Source organism: Pezoporus flaviventris, unplaced genomic scaffold (genome assembly GCF_033815535.1).
Source record: "Pezoporus flaviventris isolate CSIRO_AGI_PZ_B2104156 unplaced genomic scaffold, CSIRO_AGI_Pfla_v1 ptg000007l, whole genome shotgun sequence".
In the NCBI taxonomy this organism is placed as follows: Eukaryota; Metazoa; Chordata; class Aves; order Psittaciformes; family Psittacidae; genus Pezoporus; species Pezoporus flaviventris.
Genome location: NW_026892555.1, coordinates 91,834,893 through 91,853,224, shown reverse-complemented (window position 1 = coordinate 91,853,224; position 18,332 = coordinate 91,834,893). Strand labels below are relative to the sequence as shown.

The following is an 18,332-nucleotide window of genomic DNA, read 5'->3' as shown; positions in this document are numbered from 1 at the left end:
CAGCAAATATAAGGGACAGCTACCTCTCTTCACTTTCTGCTAGAAGAAAAGACAATCTTAAGTAGTGGTTAACAGATAAATTCCCCTGTCCATGACTGGATATTCCTGGGAAATAGGAAAGAGATCCATTTCTCAGCCACCAGTTCTGTAAGAGGGAATAACAGCCAAGAGTCAGCATCATCTCAGGGCCGTCTGGTTATCCACATGGCATCAGTTGTCTCTGTTAGCCCAGATATTCGTTTCACCCTGGCCCAAACTGACACTTCTCTCAGTGTAGCCTACAGACAGAGCAAAATTAAATCCCTGCAGCATTTGATTCTAGTCTCATCCATGCTGCCAGTCCCTCCATGTGAGGAAGGGAGCCCAGGGGAAGCTTTATTAGTCTGTCGATGAACATAAAATGATAGCGCTTGCAGGACTGTCAATCCAGCACAAGTAATGAGTTAAATATATATATATTTCTATTTAATTGCCAATTCATCAGTAATTCCCGACAGATGGAATCCTTGCATTTCAGGTCAACTTGACATCGCCAGCGCTCAAAGGTCCAAGTGAGCATTGCCAAATTTAATGAGCTGCAGTAACAATGTCTCCACATTACTGGACTAATTACTGGCTTCTGAAAAGAAAAGAAAAAAGGAGAGGGGGAGGAAGAAAAAGAAAATCCTCTAAACAGATGAAACTTTAATTAACAGCATTTTGAGACATTACTTGTTATGGAGCAAATGCCACTTCAAAGTGAAAATAGCCTCTAGGTGGATAATAGATCTAATGAAAGGTACAGTAGTCAATTTAGGACTGAATTCCTTCATATATACAGCTTAAAACCTTCAGAATAACCAGACTTCATGGCAAGAGCCAGCGCACACCGCTGCTCCTGGTGCAAAGTCTCCATTTCCACAGGGTATAGACCGTTCAGAAGGGTTTGGCATGACGGCAGCTTGGTGCGGGGGGATCTGGTCTATAGAAGCAAACTACAGCACATGGTCACTTCAGCTGGTGGCCAGTGAAGCAAAGGCCTGGCACTTGAGTGGCTTACATTGAATTTCCAACGCAAGATTTCTACATTAAAATAGAAATGTTTTCATTACAATTCATGACTACAGTCTTGGACTTCCAGGTTGAAAATACACGTTTCTTTGGAGCCAGTGGAAATGTTGCATATTACACCTGTGGAACTAATAATAGAATGTATCCTCAAATGAATGAGGAAAATGCAAGGTTAATTTCTTCAAATTAACTTTCAGCAGCTTCTGTTTCTCTCTCTCTCATACACACAAATGCACATTCATTCACTTATCTAAACAGGCAGGAAGAAAAAATAATTCTAGCCTTCAAACTAGTCAAAATATTTTTCCTGTGAACTGAGAAGGAAGAAAAGGAAGAGGTTTGTTGCTATTTCTATTTTCAAATACTAAACATTGCTTAGATCTGCCATGATGAGGGCCCATGTCAAATTGCCTACTTCAGGCAACAGTAGGCTGCAAAAACATATCCTTATCCTGTGGAGACTGTAATGAATCTACTCATACCTTACTCACTTCACACACTGGTGTAACCACCTTTACAAACCCCACTGATGTGAACTGTGACCACACCAGCCCAGAGCAGGCTGGCAACTTCCTGCAATAAATTCCAATGACTGGGGAAGTGCAAATCACATCAGTTTGCACTGGGAGAGCTTGGCTGATGTAACAGTATTTATGTGCATTTAGGTGCATTCCCCAGAAGGGACTTAGAGAACAAAACTCAGCACTTACTGACATCCTGTGGGATCTTGCAGGATTCACCCAGCCAAGCACTGCCCCCCAGGCAGGAGGCTGGTATGATAAAACTTGGCATTGTCTGGCAGAATACACGCCCGCTGCACATTGAGCCTGAATGTTGCTTGGAGGGTGGGAATAGGGGGAGACATCGTATTTGTTTAGGCATAAGGACGTATCTCCATTTTCTCCTTAGTTTTCTTCTCACCCCTGTCCCAGTAGGCCCATTATTTCCCATTTCAGAATTAGCATCTTTGCCAACAGAACATAAAGGCAACAGCTAAGGAAAGCTGCAGCCTCTGTGCTTGAAGCATTTTCTGCCCAAATGACAGGACCTTAATTGAAGCCTTTTGCTTTGGGAACAGAACAGCAAGTGCTCTGTGCCAGTATATGGAAACACAGGGGACTCCTTAAATCTGTGTTTCCCCGGTACGCTGCCAAGGCACAAGCCTGGCAGGGTGGGGAATAGTGAGTTCCACATCCCCAGCCCCAGCACAGATCCAGATCCTGCTCTGCAGAGCTGTCCTGCACACATTCAGTGTTGCCTTAGGCAGTACTGCTTAATTTGCCTTAGGTAGCTCTGGCCATGCATCACAGCTTCTTACCTTGTTCTTCTGCTTGCGTAGGTCTCTACCCTTTCAAAGCAGCACAGAGCAGATCAGCAAAGTCTCTGTGCTTTGGTAAAGACCCAAGAACACACCTACAGCTGGTCTGGTCATAAACCAGGAATTTAATAGTTTAACATGGAGAGTTCACTTTATCATCACCTCTCCCACCTCCTTCCTCGAACTAAAACACTTTAAAAAAAAAAAAAAAAGAGGTAGTAGCTAAGAGGCTGATGGCTACGTTTAGCTGGAACAGGATTTGAGATTTTGAGGGGAAACACCTGGCTGCAAAGCACCAGGCTGATGCAATTCAAGGAAGAAATACGTTTCTCCCTATCAGAACAGGGATCCTGACATCAGTTTGTATGTGGCTGTTCAGTTACTGAGGATCACAGGACTCACAAAGAAAGGTGTACATCAGCAGAATATACTGTAGAGTGTGTGTCGTAGGGGTTGCCTCTTGATGGCTTTCACACTGCTGAGTTGCACTCAAACTCATAGCCTTACAGTGGCCCTCAGGGCCATCTCCCTGCATGAGCCTCCAAAATAATTATTGGATAGGTTCTAGTACATTTCAGCTATGATTTTCCTCAGAACAATCAAAAGATGGCAGCCATCACTTAGCCACATGTGACTTGGCTCCTGCTGTGTTCCCACATCCAGCCCACTCTGCTCACCTAAGCCATTCCAACCTGAGTTTAACTATGAACTCAAGTTTTCCTTAGCCATCTGCCTCAGTGGCCTTTGCGAGGCTTCATGCCAGTGCTCTCATGTACATAGGAGTTGGTTCCAGCCATTGCAATCTCTTCCAACACCCTCAACCTTACTTTTACCCATAATTTTCAGGACACCCTGACCACAGGAGTGGAAGCCTATAAGGCGCCTGTGGGATCCAAGCAGCTGGCAGGTTTCCAGGCTTGCGGTTGCCCTCTTTTGTTACTGGAAATACCCTAATTAGTTTCTAATGCACTGCATTAACCTGACAGCCATCCACCTTATCCCACATCTGCTGGCTTCTTCGAGGCTTGTTTTTTTTTAACACCAACTGCAGACTGCAAACACTTTTCCCATCACGGTGCTCCTTGCTTTGCTAACGGCTGAAGATAGCCTGTGAAGACACTGCACAAGTGGTGGGTTTGGCTGGAGAGCAGGACAGGGGCTGGTATCTCCTATGGCTGCTCAACCAGGTATATCCACACCAGCAATTCCCTTTCCCTGACCAAGAGGTGGGTGGAGGCAGGAGGCCCTGGATGGGGAGAGCTGTGAGGTGTTCTGAGGTCCCTCAAAACACTAGCTCAGGATCTTCTCCTCTGAGTCACCTTCTCTGTAAGGAGAGGAGGTCAAAACTCACCTGGGAGGAGCACTTAGCCAAGAAGGCAGATATGTGTCACTGCAGGCATAAGCACAGGCACTACTGAATAGCCAGGCAGTTTAAGCCCTAGGACAATTACGAGTCCTCTACTATAGATACATCCTACCTTGCAGCTTTCTCATACTCCCTTCTCCACTTGCTGCACACAGACACAAACTTCCCACAGCACAGAACAAGTGACCAGCATCCTCCTATTCTCAGTCTTGATGCTTAAAACCAAAGCAATTAGAAACTACTATCTCTCACCTAAGGATGAGAGAGAGACATCCCCAGTGAAAGGTATTTCTCCCAACCCTCTGGTATCCACAAGGCACAGCCCTGCAACCTGAGTGTGAGCTTTAGCAGCTGTCTGCAGAATGCCCCCCCCCCAGACCCAGGTTCATGTTTCAAGCATCTCTTAGAAACCACGGATCTGAGACACGTTTGATTCTTGCCTAGTTAGCTCTTACTCCTGACTTGCAATGAAGAAAGCTGGGGAAAAGGTGGCTCAAAAAGATGATGTTGACAAAGGAGGTGCCTGCACCTTGATTTACTTCAAGTCCTTGAAAGCCTGTTGTTGAATGTAAAAGAGGAATAAATAAATAAATAAATAAAACCCCCACAGTAATAAAAAGCAGCTAATGTATCCAATTTTTATGGCCAAAAATAAAGGCACTGGAAGGCAGGCTTTTTAATGGCTATCATTCCTCCTGTGTTATTTGAAGATCCCTTGTAAACGGGAATCCTGGGTCTGTTTTGCCATCTGTTCCCTCTACTCCTGCCTAGGAATCCTGAAAGGGTATTTATTGTATATGCAGGTTCAGTGAGGCCCACTTACTATAAACAAATACTGCATGAAATATGGTGGGGCCAGCTTTTTCTACAGTGCCTGTATTTATGAAGAAACAGTATAAAAACAAATATGTAATCTGGAAATAAACCTGTTACATGAATAAAAAGTCCTATGGAGCAAAACATAATGATTAGGAGAGCCATTCAGTGAAAGACCCTGTTAAGGGAACACATCTGCTGTCATCCACTTTGCATTAGTGCTTTTCCCCCCTGATAAAAATCCATCTAAAAGCAGCCATCAGAAAATCATGGGGGAGGGGAGGAAGGAGAAGCAGGAGATGATACAACCTAAAAGCTACAAGGCCAACCACAGCACTTTTGCTGGTTCTTGAAATGCCTCTTGAGTCCTGCACCCTGCTGTCCACCAAATATAATGTATGTTATTTACAGCATGTACTAGGTACAGATTACAGTCAGTCAGCTGAATGGAGACAAAAAAAAAGGGGGAGAAGAAGTAATTATAAAAATAAAAAGAAAGATCAGCAAACCAGTTGAAGGCCAATAAAGGACTTGAAGTGCAACATGTTAGTGTACACATGCAGAGAGAATCATATTTTGCTTTCGATCAATTGCACATAGCCTGAACAGGGGTTATATAGAAGAGCAGAGCAAGATAAATCTGCTATTGAAATGCAACTCAGTCATGGCCTCTGATTGCCAGCTTCACTTGTGTGCAGTATCACTATTCAGATGCAGGAAGTACTATTCTAGCTACCTGTTCCTATTAACTCTGTATTTACAGACCTCAAGTAAAATCACGACCTGCTCTGCACCCACTCCACCCCGCCCACACAGGCAGAGCCAGCAACACACAGGTGAATAATCACACTTGTCCCCCTCTCTCCCCACAATTTACATTTACTCCAAGATGTGCTGGGTATTTCCTATCTCAGTTTCTGCTTTCCACTGTGGGTTGCCTGACCTTCCCCATGGAGCCAGTTATTAACACTCCGGTCTCTACCAGCAACACAAAGTAGGTACAAGCTGATGCAACCCTGGAAAGTGCCGTACCAAACACTGATGCAACCCCTCTGAGAACTGTGATTACTCCCCCAGAGAATGTGGGGCAAGAATGCCCTGCTTGCTTTCAGTTTGAGTCTTGCTTTCACCTTTGCCTGCCAGCACAAAAACTGACAAAACTCATGTCTTCCCAGTCTGCGGCTTTGAAAAGCTCTGGTCTTACCCTCCCACTAACTATTCCCAGGTAAAAGCATTACACAGACAATGTGCTTTTCATTTGTCACGCATGTGACTTCACGGTCAAATTGAAGTGCATCGCCTTGGTCATGTTTTTAGCATCGTTTCTGCTTCTTACCAATCAATCAAAGTAAAGCAATAAAACCTTCCCTTTGTAGCAAGGAAGACAATGCCTGAGTTTCAGCTGGAGAACCGAGTAGTAGACGACAGGCCTATGCCTCCCCTTCCCCACCCAAAGCATGGAGTAAGGCATGATGTCGAATAATTTGAGTACTAATTGACAAAGCAGGCATAATAATTTGCTTGAACGTGCACTATGATGCTAGTATACTGTTTGCAAATTATTAACCAGCATAGACTTGCTGCCTTTGGTGTATGTGAGATGTATATAAAAGCTTAATGGATTTATATCAGTACAGTTACTACTACTGCTCACTGACACACGTATTTTTATTGCTTTTTCATAGCTGATGGGATTCTGATGGTATGTAATTAAATATTTTACAAAGATAGAGTCTGATCTGACAACCCTTACGCACATGAATAATCTCATTATGTTCAATGCATCTACTCATGTACCAAAGCAGGAAAGACTGGGTTCCTATTGCTACAAAAGTTTTTTTTTCCCACTTCTTTATTCCCCTTTTGGGATTTTGATGGAATTCATAATACTAATAATTTAAAAAAAAAAAACAAACTTATTCACGTTTATTTTGTGCATTGAAACCTTCACCTAGGATTTAAAGAAACTACAGGAACACAGTTGTGGCAGTTATGCTTGGCCAGGGATGGAAAGAAGTAAGAGTTTGTGTTTTGTCAGAGGCTGAAACACATGCTGCTTTTCTGACAGTCTATATCTTAGTGTGGTTTCCTGAGGCTGATTAAGGGCTTGAAGGGGAAATTTTTTCCAAGAATTCATGACTCACTTCAAAAAGTGGTTGTTACAGGCATGAGGGGGATTGCCCAAAAGCTTTTCTTTATATTACCTGCAAAATATGTCACAGTCATATGCTTCTTTCAAACCGATACACATGCAAAATGCTCATGCATTACAGTCTTACAGGCTGTGAACATCCTGTTCCCCACTGACACAACACATCTACATGGGCATCTCCAGGAGGAGGTGAGCCTGGGCCAAATCTAGATTGGGAGTTGAGCCTGGTTTGGGGTTGACCTGTTGTAAAACCAGCTTTTCAAGCGCTGATTCAGATCTGAGCCTACAGGCAGACCTGTCCCAGTTCACTCCATTGCTACTCACCCAGAATATCCCAAAACAGTTGGGCAGAAGGGAAAAGGCACAAGGGGATCTTCTGATACGAATTTTAGATTTGGATTCATGTAAGAGAGACATATTTAAACCACTGCAGCCATAACCAAAGTACAGGCAAAGATGGAGGGCATCTGGGCCACTGTGAATCCCAGGAAAAGCACTAACCCTAAATAAAAACTTGTCACTTAGCACTGCCTCTGTAGCAGAATGAAAGTATTTTTTCTGGTTTTCCTCCCACAGGGAATGCAGAAAGGTTCTGAAAACAGCCAGTGAGGCTTTCTGGTCATTTTACACACACTCCCTTATTATTTTACTACCTCTTGGACCTCTGAAAAAGCCTTTCTCCCATCTTTGGGCAAAAAGGGAACTAAATATGGGTTTATGGAAACAAACAGGCCTTTTAAGTTAAAGCCTACCGAGTTATTAGCTTAGTATGGAAACCAAGATATTGCATAGTTGCACCTAATCTGCAACTGCGAAGCATTAAACCTGATCACAGCACTGCCCAAGCAGGAGGAGGACAGCCGTCTGGCTAGGGGAGCTCTGTCAGACTAATAACTTTGAGTGTCACCAAATCATAGGATCATAGAATGGTTAGGGTTGGAAAGGACCTTAAGATCATTTAGTTAATCATAAGCCATGACATGAGGTGAAGCCTTTTCAGCACACAAAGTGAAGTAGCCAGGCAGGGATATAAAGCCCTCTCCCAGTCCTGTTTGCTCAGCAGGGGTCACACCACAGGCTAATCGCATTACCTTTCAGCTGCTGCACCCTCTACAGCAATTTACTGTTGCACCACAGAGGGGTGTTTTGAAAACAAGTTCAACCTAAATCTAAACTGAGCTCGGGACAACGATCACAAATTTGTTTTGAGACCCAAAGTGAAAGGAAAAGGAACAAATACGTCACTGATAAACAATCTGACCCAGCAATCTCTACCTGCTAGCTGTACAGTAAGGGAGCACTACCCTGCGCCAGCAGCTAAGCCCAGAAAGGGGATGTTCCTTTTGAGATCTACCAGTGTGTATCACAGCTGGGCTCTCATCCTCTGTCAACTGTTTTTCCAGGATCTGTGTAGAAAAAGCAAAGTCTACCTTCTAGCTTGCCCATCCTTGTATTTTGGTCAGTATGGGCAAATAGGCTGTCAGATCTGTGCGTCCTCTCCCTTCCTCCCCTCTGGATGGAGCACACATCTGGGCTTCAAGCCTGCTTCCCCTGGCATGGCACACTGTTGAAGGACAAAATCAAGAGCACTGAAATGGCAGAAGCAAGCCAATCCCACATGATGCGTTGGGGAAAGACAACACACACCAAGGCCTCTGGAAAACAGACTCTCTCCTGGCTTACCAGCTGTGTGCAAATTTATGAGGTTTAAATGAAATTCAGCTAAAGCACCCAGCCAGCGACTGCTTACCCCAAATGAACGCAGGTAGGAGTCACCTGATCACGCTCCATGCTGCCTGGGGTTAGCCCTGTCAATACCTGAAGTACCTCGGATAACATTAACCCTTCTGTTGGCACCCCAGTGCAGGAAGAACTTTACAAAAAATTCTTCAAACCATGATGAAAACACACAATTCGAGACACTGCAGTGACCTCCACACATGGATGTGTTACAGGGCTTCGACAAGTCAAGGGCAGCACTTAAGAGAAGCGGAAGCAGGTAGTTAAGTGAAACACAAGGTTTACTTGCTCCTATGCACCTATGAACATATGGATTTCTTTACATCTTGACCCCGGAGAAGGGGCATAAAACTTGAAAATTGCCACCTGGTTTCTGCAGTCATTTTTCCATTTAGGGATTAAACAACATCTAAACCCACGTGTGCACGTTTTCCTGTTGCAAATAGACAGCACAGACAATTGCAAAGCAAGGAGATGGGTGTGAGAAAAAGGATTTATAGTGACCCAAGGGGGGAAAAACAAAGGGATGAGCTTGGGCCTGCCAAACAGCTGGTTAAACATCAGAGCTCGGTTTGAGGCTGTTCTGAGGTTTGTCTACCAATAGCAGAAAAAGCACCTTCTCTGCCTGCTTTTCTTTTTGCACGGCTTCCCCAACACCAACACACCAGGCAGTGTTCCATGCTTTATCTCCTCACCCGAGTGAAAAAGCAGCATGTTTTTAAACACTGTTTTCAGAGAGAAGTACGGGGTCTGGTCCAATGAGTGCTCAAATGCTTGTCATGTGTTACCATGCCTTCCTTCAGCTGTTACTGGCTACTCCCATCCCCCTGGGCCCCTACACGCTGCTAACCCATTGCAGTACAACCTGTGGTGGGGTTATTGAGCCCATACCGGCACAGCGCCAACCCACCGCTGCCTTTGTCTTGGCTGGGGTCCCGACGAGAGACTGCAATGCCTATTAATCATAAACCCTGTTGATTAAATCCATCTAGCTATTTCACCCAGCTACAACCAGGGGCGAAGGCTGTCCCACAGACAGCTCCGTCCTGTGATCCAGCTGCCTGGCTGTGCACGCAAAGCCAAGGCAAGAACTAGGTCTTCATCTATGTTGAATTTGCTGCTGGTGCTGGGTTTTCCACCTGCATGCCACCACAGTCTGACATTGCCAAGTGCGAGAATTGTCAGGATTACAGGAGAAACTGAAAAATTCCACCAAGGCCCGAAGGAGACTGTTAAATCCTTCACTGTACAATCGCAAGGATGAGTAAGGAAGGGTTGTCCCTGCTCCCATGCTGCAGACTCTATGCTTCATGCCCTGTGAAAAGGGTATGCTGGGATCTCAAGCACAAGTCCAGAGCTGTTTAGAAAATGAAACACAAAGATCCCTCGAACATTTCTTTGTTTCTATTCATAACCACAATTTCATTTGCATTCATGTTTCCTGACCAATTCTCTCCTCAAAATAATTGGTGGGGAAAAGATCAAGAGATGTAATTAAAAGAGAAACAAACAGAAAACAAAGGGAAGAGGGTAAATAGGCATGCGACTTCTGGTCAGAGAAGGAAGAGGAGCAGGTGGTGGAACTGATGAGGGAGATTTAATGAACTGCGATTGACTTCGAATAACAAAGAAGGAGGAACCTAATCCTACCATTGGATCTGTACACATATGGACTTACAATAACAAATGGTAATCAATCCATCAGCCTTAAATTAAAGATAAGGTGGGCAGGAAGGAAAGGACAGAGTTTATTCCCTCCTTCCCCCTCCTCCCATCATCAAAGTAAATCTGTGTGTGCCCATGTCTCTGTTGTCAGAATGAGGGACTGTCAACTCTCCCTTCTCAACCAAAATGGTCACCTTCCCATGCCTCACTATGCCACCACAGGCAGGTCTCTTTGTAGGCTGCCCAAGGAATTTAGGGTCTTGGTTACCCCAATTCTGCAGTGTACTTCACTTGACAGCAATCAAGGCTCAGCAGCCTCAGAAATAACGCTCGTAGGACTCTGCGTGCAAATGCTTCCTGAGCTTTAATCAAACGCATATCACAGATAGTCCTGCATGACAGAAAGCAGAGCCACCAATCTGCAGACCTGCCAAGAATAGCCTCATCTGGAAATCCAGCTTTTTTCCTCTTTTGTATCATTTTGGCCCTCGCTTTCTCATTCTAGGACAAGCTGCAGAAACAGTCTGGGTTTTATATGTTATCTCCTTGTTTCAAGCTGAAGGCAAGTTCACTAGATTTTCTAAATATATACCCAAGTTTTATGAATCCTCATTAAGTTTTCTAGGATAAAGTTTCTATTTTAAAGCCCAGATCCTCCAAAGAGAGCTGCACCAGTTGGACACTCGTTTCCCATATCTTCAGCCAAGCATGGCTGCACACATGGTTTTCTGTGGGGGATTTGCCCTAGTGTTTAGGTCTGGCAGGCAGTTTCTCCCAGAGAAAATGCTTCTAACCCAGTGTCTCCAGGGCCAGTAGCTAATACTTATTTCTCCTTGACCAGCAGGCAGAAAATGTGTGAGCAACTCATGAAGATCACTGTTGACATACATTTAAAAGTGAAAACTTGTGACTTACGGGTAGTATCAGGAGGTAGTTAATATAATTTTCTGTTTCTGTGATAACCTTCCTATGTGATTTCCCAGTATGATCCATATTTCAGTATATTCCAGTTATTCTGTAAGAATACTGCCAGCCAGATTAGCAGGCGGCAGGGAGGAGGTGCTCAGACATGGGGTTGAAGCTATACAGGACTGCAGTTTGGGACAGGGGCTGAGCGAGACAGGGTCTGGCAGAGAGGGCTTGAGGAGGGCTTCCCAACCAGAGGTGTTTCCACCACAGCTACAATTTGAACAAAGCATTTGTCCGTTAAAACAATTTCACCAGATCTCCTGTATTCTGAGGAGAGGGCAGGGCAGGCACAGATGGACAGGGAATGATGTCTAGCCCTGCCATACCAGATCAGGAAAGAGGGAAGAGCAGGGGAAACAAAAACTTGTGAGCCACCAAAGTTAAATTGTTCGTCCTATTTCTAACTCTGCAAGAGGAGCAGGAAGGACATCACCCAAGCACCCCTTAAATGCTGTGTTTCCCCTTTCCCTGTTTGCTCAGGTCCTCTTAATCTGTACATTGACATCTGGCTGTTCCAGCTTCACAACAGCTGAGGAGCCCTCACCAGGTTGCCAGAGAAGAGAGGAGCATGCCTCACCCCTGGCTCAGAGCATGCCAGCAAGCACTTTGCCCTGTCAGCACGGACCCCCAGCCTGAGCAGGTGCCCCATTTTGAGCTGTTCCTACCTGGTCATCAAAAGAGAGACTCAACATGTTGAATGAGAACTGTGGGAATTTGGGATACTGTATGCATATGCCAAGGAAGTACAGTCAAAAGCATGGAAAGCACTAAACCACAACACTGTGGTATCTGGTCTCTGACTTTGCTCCTCCTGACTTCCACATCTGAAATAACATCACGCCTGGAGCGTGAATTTGCACTGCATGAGTGTTTTCACTGTATTTCATATACCATGTGGGCTAACCAAAAAGTGAGATGGCACATCCTGTCACCTCCTTCAGTGGGGCACGCTGATGGCTGCCTGCTCTCCCACTAGACAAGCAGGGTCTAGCCCCGCAGCCTGCTGTGACCACATCTCATTATGCCTCCACCAAAGAGGGCAGTTACCCCAGCCCACTGAAATGTGACCACAGAGCATCCCAAGAGGTATCATTTATCATGACCAGCTCTTGAGAAGAGAGACATTTCCCAGTGAGAGCACAGTATCACTCACCTGCTCCCATAGAAGCAAACACCAGGTTTTCTGGAGGAGCAATCAGACACATATCCACACACACATTGGTAAGTCACCACCTCACAGCCCTCAGCTTCCTTCTGTTGGCAACTTCAATTTTACCCAGGCTTTTTGCTAAGGGGCTTCTTCTCTTACTTGTTGTTCAATGGGGGCCTGAAGCAAAGCACATCAATGGTGAAGAAGCAGGGAGAAGGCTGAAGCAGACCTCAGCAGTGCATGTTCCCCCTCTCAGTCTTGCAGTTTTGGGACCTCTCCCATCTTCTTTTTACCTAGGAAAACCTGGCTGTTTGCCACAGCATAATATAGCAATGGGGCAAAGAGAAGAAGAAGGTTTAACTTTTATTTATTTTAGTGCAATCATTAGTATTATGTCAGGGGGAAAAAGCATTAATACATAATCTTTTCACTGTGCTATACAACACTGGCTGCTTTTAATTTAGAATTAAATTGAAACACTCACTCAGAGCGGCTTTGAACAGCAGCCAAGGCCTTCTCTTGCATTGTGTGAGCAGCTGGGTAGCCTTTCCACTCTTTTTTTTTTTGGTCCATGGTGCCTTTTTTGAGGCCAGCACTGAGGGACGGTCAATGAAGTGCTAAAGGTCCCATTGGCATGGAGCTGGCACACCGAGCACAGGTGAAGGGGGAAGCCTCCATCAGGTTAAACCTCAGCAAATAGAGCTCCACACCTACAAGTGGTTCACAAATTAAAGAGAGAAGGGACTTGTTAAAAAGTACATCAAAATGCACAGTTCTTAAAAATGCTAAATAGCAGTGATTTATTATTTTCTCGATGGCACACATAATTTTGCACGCTTTGTCGCACATGATGAGGCAAGTTCACATGAGGAGAACGCTGTTTGGAGGTGTAAACAGGACAGACAAGGTTGGGTGGAGTAAAGCCAAATTTAGTTAAGTAAGTGAACTGGTCATCCTGTTTTGTTCATGCAACAAGCCTGCTTCAGAGAGTTCTCACCAAGCTGATGAGAAAGGTGCCTTGGTCGCCCTGTTCATTTTAATCTATATAAATACTAGGTTTTGTCAGGCTAAAGAATCCACTGCAGACTCAAGTGTTTTCCTTAATTATTGGCATTCACTGAAAGAAAGAGTAAGTTTAAAGGGGGGGGGGGGGGGGGGGAAGACTGCCACCCTTTCAGTGCTGCTGTGAAGGGAGCTCTGCTTATCACAACAGGTGCAAAGGCCGCTCACAAAACCAGAAGCAGTTCAGCACTGAAAGGCTAAGAAATTACTTATTCTCTTTGTCAGCTGCTCACACAAGCAGGGTAAAGGCTACTTGGAAGGAAAGACAGGGGGTAAAAAGAAGGGTTAAAGTTTGTCACAGAAAAAAAAAAAAGCAAGCAAAAAAAGACAAAACATACACAAGCCCACGGGTTCACAAGAGACTCTGGGAGATATATTGACCTTAAAATATATATAAGTGTGTATTTTAAAAAGGAAGAGAGAATAAAGAAAGCAGGAAAAAATTACATCCCCACATACAGCAGGAACGAGCAGCACTAGCAGGCTAGGAATGGGGGGGTAGGGGTAATTTTAACAGTCTGCCACTCCAGCTGAATGGGGAGGGGAACAATGCTGGCTGAAAGCACAGCATTCCTGCCCCTTCGCCCCCACAGAAAGGGGCTGTGCAGGTCTTTCTGATGGCTCCCTCTAATTACACTTTCTTGTGTATGGCAATTCATGGCCAGCTCAGAGAATGTACCCGTTTCGTGTCGGAGGGGTGATCTGTACACACTTACGGAGACAGCACACTGGGAAAAAAATATAGTTTGAAAAAACAGAAACCTCCTCTGATGAGGAGCCCACAGTTTTCAGGGTAATGTTTCCCCTTGGGTTCTTAGCTGGGTTTTATTTCCTGGACCCTTATTTCCAGATAAAGGCATCAAAAGTAACTGAAACTAGAATTTTGTTTTATAACACCCTTCCATTAATCCCTAGATCTCTCTTAAGTGCTGCATAAATTTCACCTTCTTTTCACAGAGCTCAAGGTGGTTTTACACCTGGTGCATCTTATTTTCTAAAGATGATGGTTCTGTTTATTTTAACCAGGCCTGGAATGATGTGCAAACCAGCCATGCCTGTTAGATGCTGATTGTTCCCTGTACCAGATGGTTAAACCTTCCTCTTTTAAGACAGCTAACTCAAAGCCATAAAAGAAAACATCAAAAAAATGAAAATATTCATAATCAACAACATCAAAAAACACCCTGTGGTGGGGAAAAAAAATAACTCAATGTTGGCACTGTGAGAGGGAAAAAACTCAGGGAAAAGAAAGTGGTTTGTTTCCAAACCCTAGAGGTCCAGCATGCAAAGGAGGGAATTCACTCATCGGGAAGTTTCCACCAGTGGCAAGCTAACAGGAGGAATTCCCTAGCTTAAATATGACAGATGTTTATACCTCTGCTACCCAGAAGCAGTAAAAGCCCCCTGTGGTTATTCTGACTGCCCTGCTAAATGAATGCGAGTTAGAGTACTAATAAAACATAGTGATGCAAGTCACCACTGCCTGCACCTGCAGATTCTCCAATACCCACTCCTGGCTTCACAATTGACAGCCAAACCCAAAGTACTTCTACTTCATTTTAGCACCATGAACTGTCTCTTGCCATCCTCATGGTTCTTCCCAGACATTTTCTATTCACAAACGGTCCTAGTTTAACTGGGCCATGAAAGCCACTCTAGGTCAGTAAGGCATACACCTTTAACAAAACCAAACTTGCCTATGGTAGGTTGAACACAGCACAGGGTTAAACTGCTTGTAAAGCTACTCCAGCTTAATTAAGCCTGAGAAATCCTACTTTGAAGGTTAAATCAGTCCAACGTCAAGTTGCAGGCAATCCTGTGTACGTACAGCCGGCTGGTTTGTTCTGGTTTCATAGACTCGGTTCCTCCCCACCTTCACAGAAAATCAACACAGACTTTCACACCACTGTAACTAAAGTGAAAAATATTTCCTTTAAAATCACAGCCAGGTTATGGGTAGAAACAAACAAGATACCACAAAGCGGCTTGTGAATTTTCCACACAAAGGTGTAAATGTAGAGCACAGCTGCTCTGCAGTAGTGGCTGGCATGCAGGCTCTCACCCTGGTAGACATAAGGTAGCTTTTCCTCTTCCACTGTCTTTCACCTCTCCAGGGGAAAACAGACACACAAGCTGCTTAAGTACTCTGAAGAACTAATCGTTTTCTCTTTAACCAATGTAAGAAATAGAAAGCCATGCAAATAGAAGAGATGCTTGTATGCCTTTCAGCAACAACTTTCCTTAACTTTCCCTAATGTTTTCTAAGAAGTATGCGATCCTGACATGAACAGATTTTGTGAGCATTTCAAGAAAGACACAAAGCCCCTTTCAAACATTACAAGGAGAGGTGGGGCTTCAGACTTTTTCAGAGATTCTCATTCAATTTTCTACAGTTCTAACAAAACGACAAAACCCTAGTTAAAGGGCATATACTCTGTGTCTGCACTACTGCAAATTTAACCTAAACATAGGATTAGATTTAGCAGAGAAGGTCGCCTACAACGCTGTTTATACTTGAGCTAAAATGGGGTTTCGAACTAAGTTAAATTGCAAAGATTAGATACGCAGTCAAGGCCTCAGTGCAAGTATTTAATGAGAGTCCTATGGTTGTAGGAGTCTTTTATTCCCATCAGAGTGTTAAGACTCACTCCTGCTCACAGTTACGGCACTACAGGTGGAAAACCTGAGTTCAGCATCTCCTTCTGTACATAAGCATTCACAAAATGGCAGTAGCAGAAATAACTGCATACCTTCATGAAGTATCTCAAAGTGTATTGTCGTTTAAAAACAAGCCCCCGAATACATGTCAAGTAAATAACAACTACACAAAATATTTGGTAGATAATGCTGTTGAAGATATGCTGCTGTTGTACGAACAAACTGAAGACACCCCAGACCTCTCTGCTCTGGTCTGAGGATGTTCTCTATGCTTGCAAAGTCCTGTGGACAGCGGGACTCTAAACTTCTTGCTACCTCTAGACACTGGCGCAACATAGATGTTTAATAACAAGGACCACATGCCCAGTGCACAGAGCACTCACTCATCAATGTCCCATACGCTGAAAAATATTTCCTGTACTAATTGGCAAGGACGGCTGTTAATCCGCCATAGAATAGCTCCCTTGCAAACTCCAGCAAAATCCACTTAGCTTTGAGTCAGGCATACTTCAGAAAGTATTTGTCCTCTTTGCACTGAGATTGAGAGAGACAGAGAGAGAGAAAGGGTGAGATAGAAATACTGGATATGTAGTAGTGCTTTAGTAAAACTTCAGAAATCACATAAGAACATGAAAGAAGCCACCAGCTCTGCACTAAGGAGAGCAACTCGTAATTAAAACCTTGATACAGCAAGTCATTTGAGTTTATTTAAATACGTCCTTAAAGATAAACGCATTTTGTTCAAACATTTTGAGGAATATGATCCTTAAGAGAGATTAACAAGCTTTTAATAACACTTGTGTTATGAAATGTCATTATAATCAAGCAGTAAATCAATAGTATAGTAGCACATGCTGCAAAGCGCAAGGGCTGTATTTTGAGGAAAAAAAGAAAGGGCAACCTCCTCATCTTTTATGACAGTGACACATGTTATATATACCTTCGCCATCCACACATTGACATTTTTGGTACCTCTAGTCACCCTTGAGGCCATCTGTCTACATGGTAAGGGGTATATGAAAAGGGATAGTGATTTTTTTACTTCAATTTACACAACCTTCAAGACAGGTTAAAGGAAGGACCCATCACTGCTGAATGGCTGCCTACACTGGTGCACTGCCTTGTTTTATTTTACAGCTCCCTCCACCTACTCCCCTTGCAGCAGCAGTGGTAAGACCTGGCTTGAGGCTGCTCAGAGCACTCAGGGGGCAGATAAGCCAATGCAAGACCCACTGATGCCCCCCAAGCTTAGAGCTGCAAGGGGCCCGTTGTGTTCATGCCATGGTGCTGAAGCAGGGGATGACCAGTTGGGGTGGTGGATGGGGGTAGAGTCAGAAATACATGAGGAGAGATTATCCTGAACTGAAGCTGTCAGAGTGGTGAGTGAGATAACCCATGCATTCCCCTGCCTGTCCCAGGCTGAATTAGCACATCTGGGGCCCACATTTACCACTGCTTTGGAGCACCTTTGCCATTAACACTAAAATCACATCCCAGAGGACATAAGGACTTGAGATGAAGGAGGTGAGAGGGGAAATAAGACACCTTGCCTCCCCCTCACCTTGTTCCTCCCTCCTCCCACACAGCTCTGAAACACTTTGCAACTTGAATGCTGTCAATCTCTGTATGGGAGAAATATATTTATAGAAACCCCATCTCTGTGGCTGAACACTTTTATGGTACCAGATGTCAGAGGACATGAAGTTGATAAAATAAAGCATAGTCTTAGGAAAAGGGTCAAATTCATCTGCTGCCAGAAGTGAGAATTACAGCTTCTCTAACTTGCACGGAGCAGTGCCAGATTACCCCAGTAAACTTGCTGCTGCCAACTGGGTACAGACATCAATGATTAGGCTGGGTATGTTGTTCAGACAAGAAGACATTTGTCCTTCACAGGAACTATTTTGCTAGAAAGGGTTAATGCTTTCTCCTTTGAAATATGGCACAGCAGCTGCAGATGACATCAGATTTTCTGCCATACTGTTTTATATCAATGAACACGAAGCATCCAGGCAAGACCAAGGACTGTTTGAGACTATAATGAGAGTCAGAGATATCAAAATAAATCATATCATTTAGAGATTTCTTGATCATATGGTTGTGTTTAAAAACAGGGATATCTCCATAATATTGGGTTATATGCAGACGGAGCAAAAGCACCAAGGGTTCAGACAATCAACCCACAAGAAACATATGGATCTCGGGTACACATGTGAAACTCGCCTGCTTTCAACTAAAGCCAGCAGCCCAGGAAGATGCCAGGGTTCATAACTGAAGGATCCATATCGCTGTATTTTGGCACTATGCAGCAAAGCCAAGGAGAAATAGGTTAATGAAAATTCATATGTCATTTCCATTTCCTCTGCATGTCTACAAGACTGTTTAT

General features: G+C 44.1%; 1 long non-coding RNA gene across 3 annotated transcripts in view; it reads right to left on the bottom strand.

Moving 5' to 3' along the window:
* Positions 1–12,838: 12,838 nt before the first annotated feature.
* LOC133267304 (uncharacterized) overlaps positions 12,839–18,332 on the bottom strand; it is a 73,930-nt gene continuing 68,436 nt past the window's right edge. For all 3 annotated transcript variants that reach the window (XR_009742729.1, XR_009742722.1, XR_009742726.1), the window contains one exon: positions 12,839–12,936. This is a non-coding gene — a long non-coding RNA (uncharacterized LOC133267304). The remainder of the gene's footprint in view (positions 12,937–18,332) is intronic.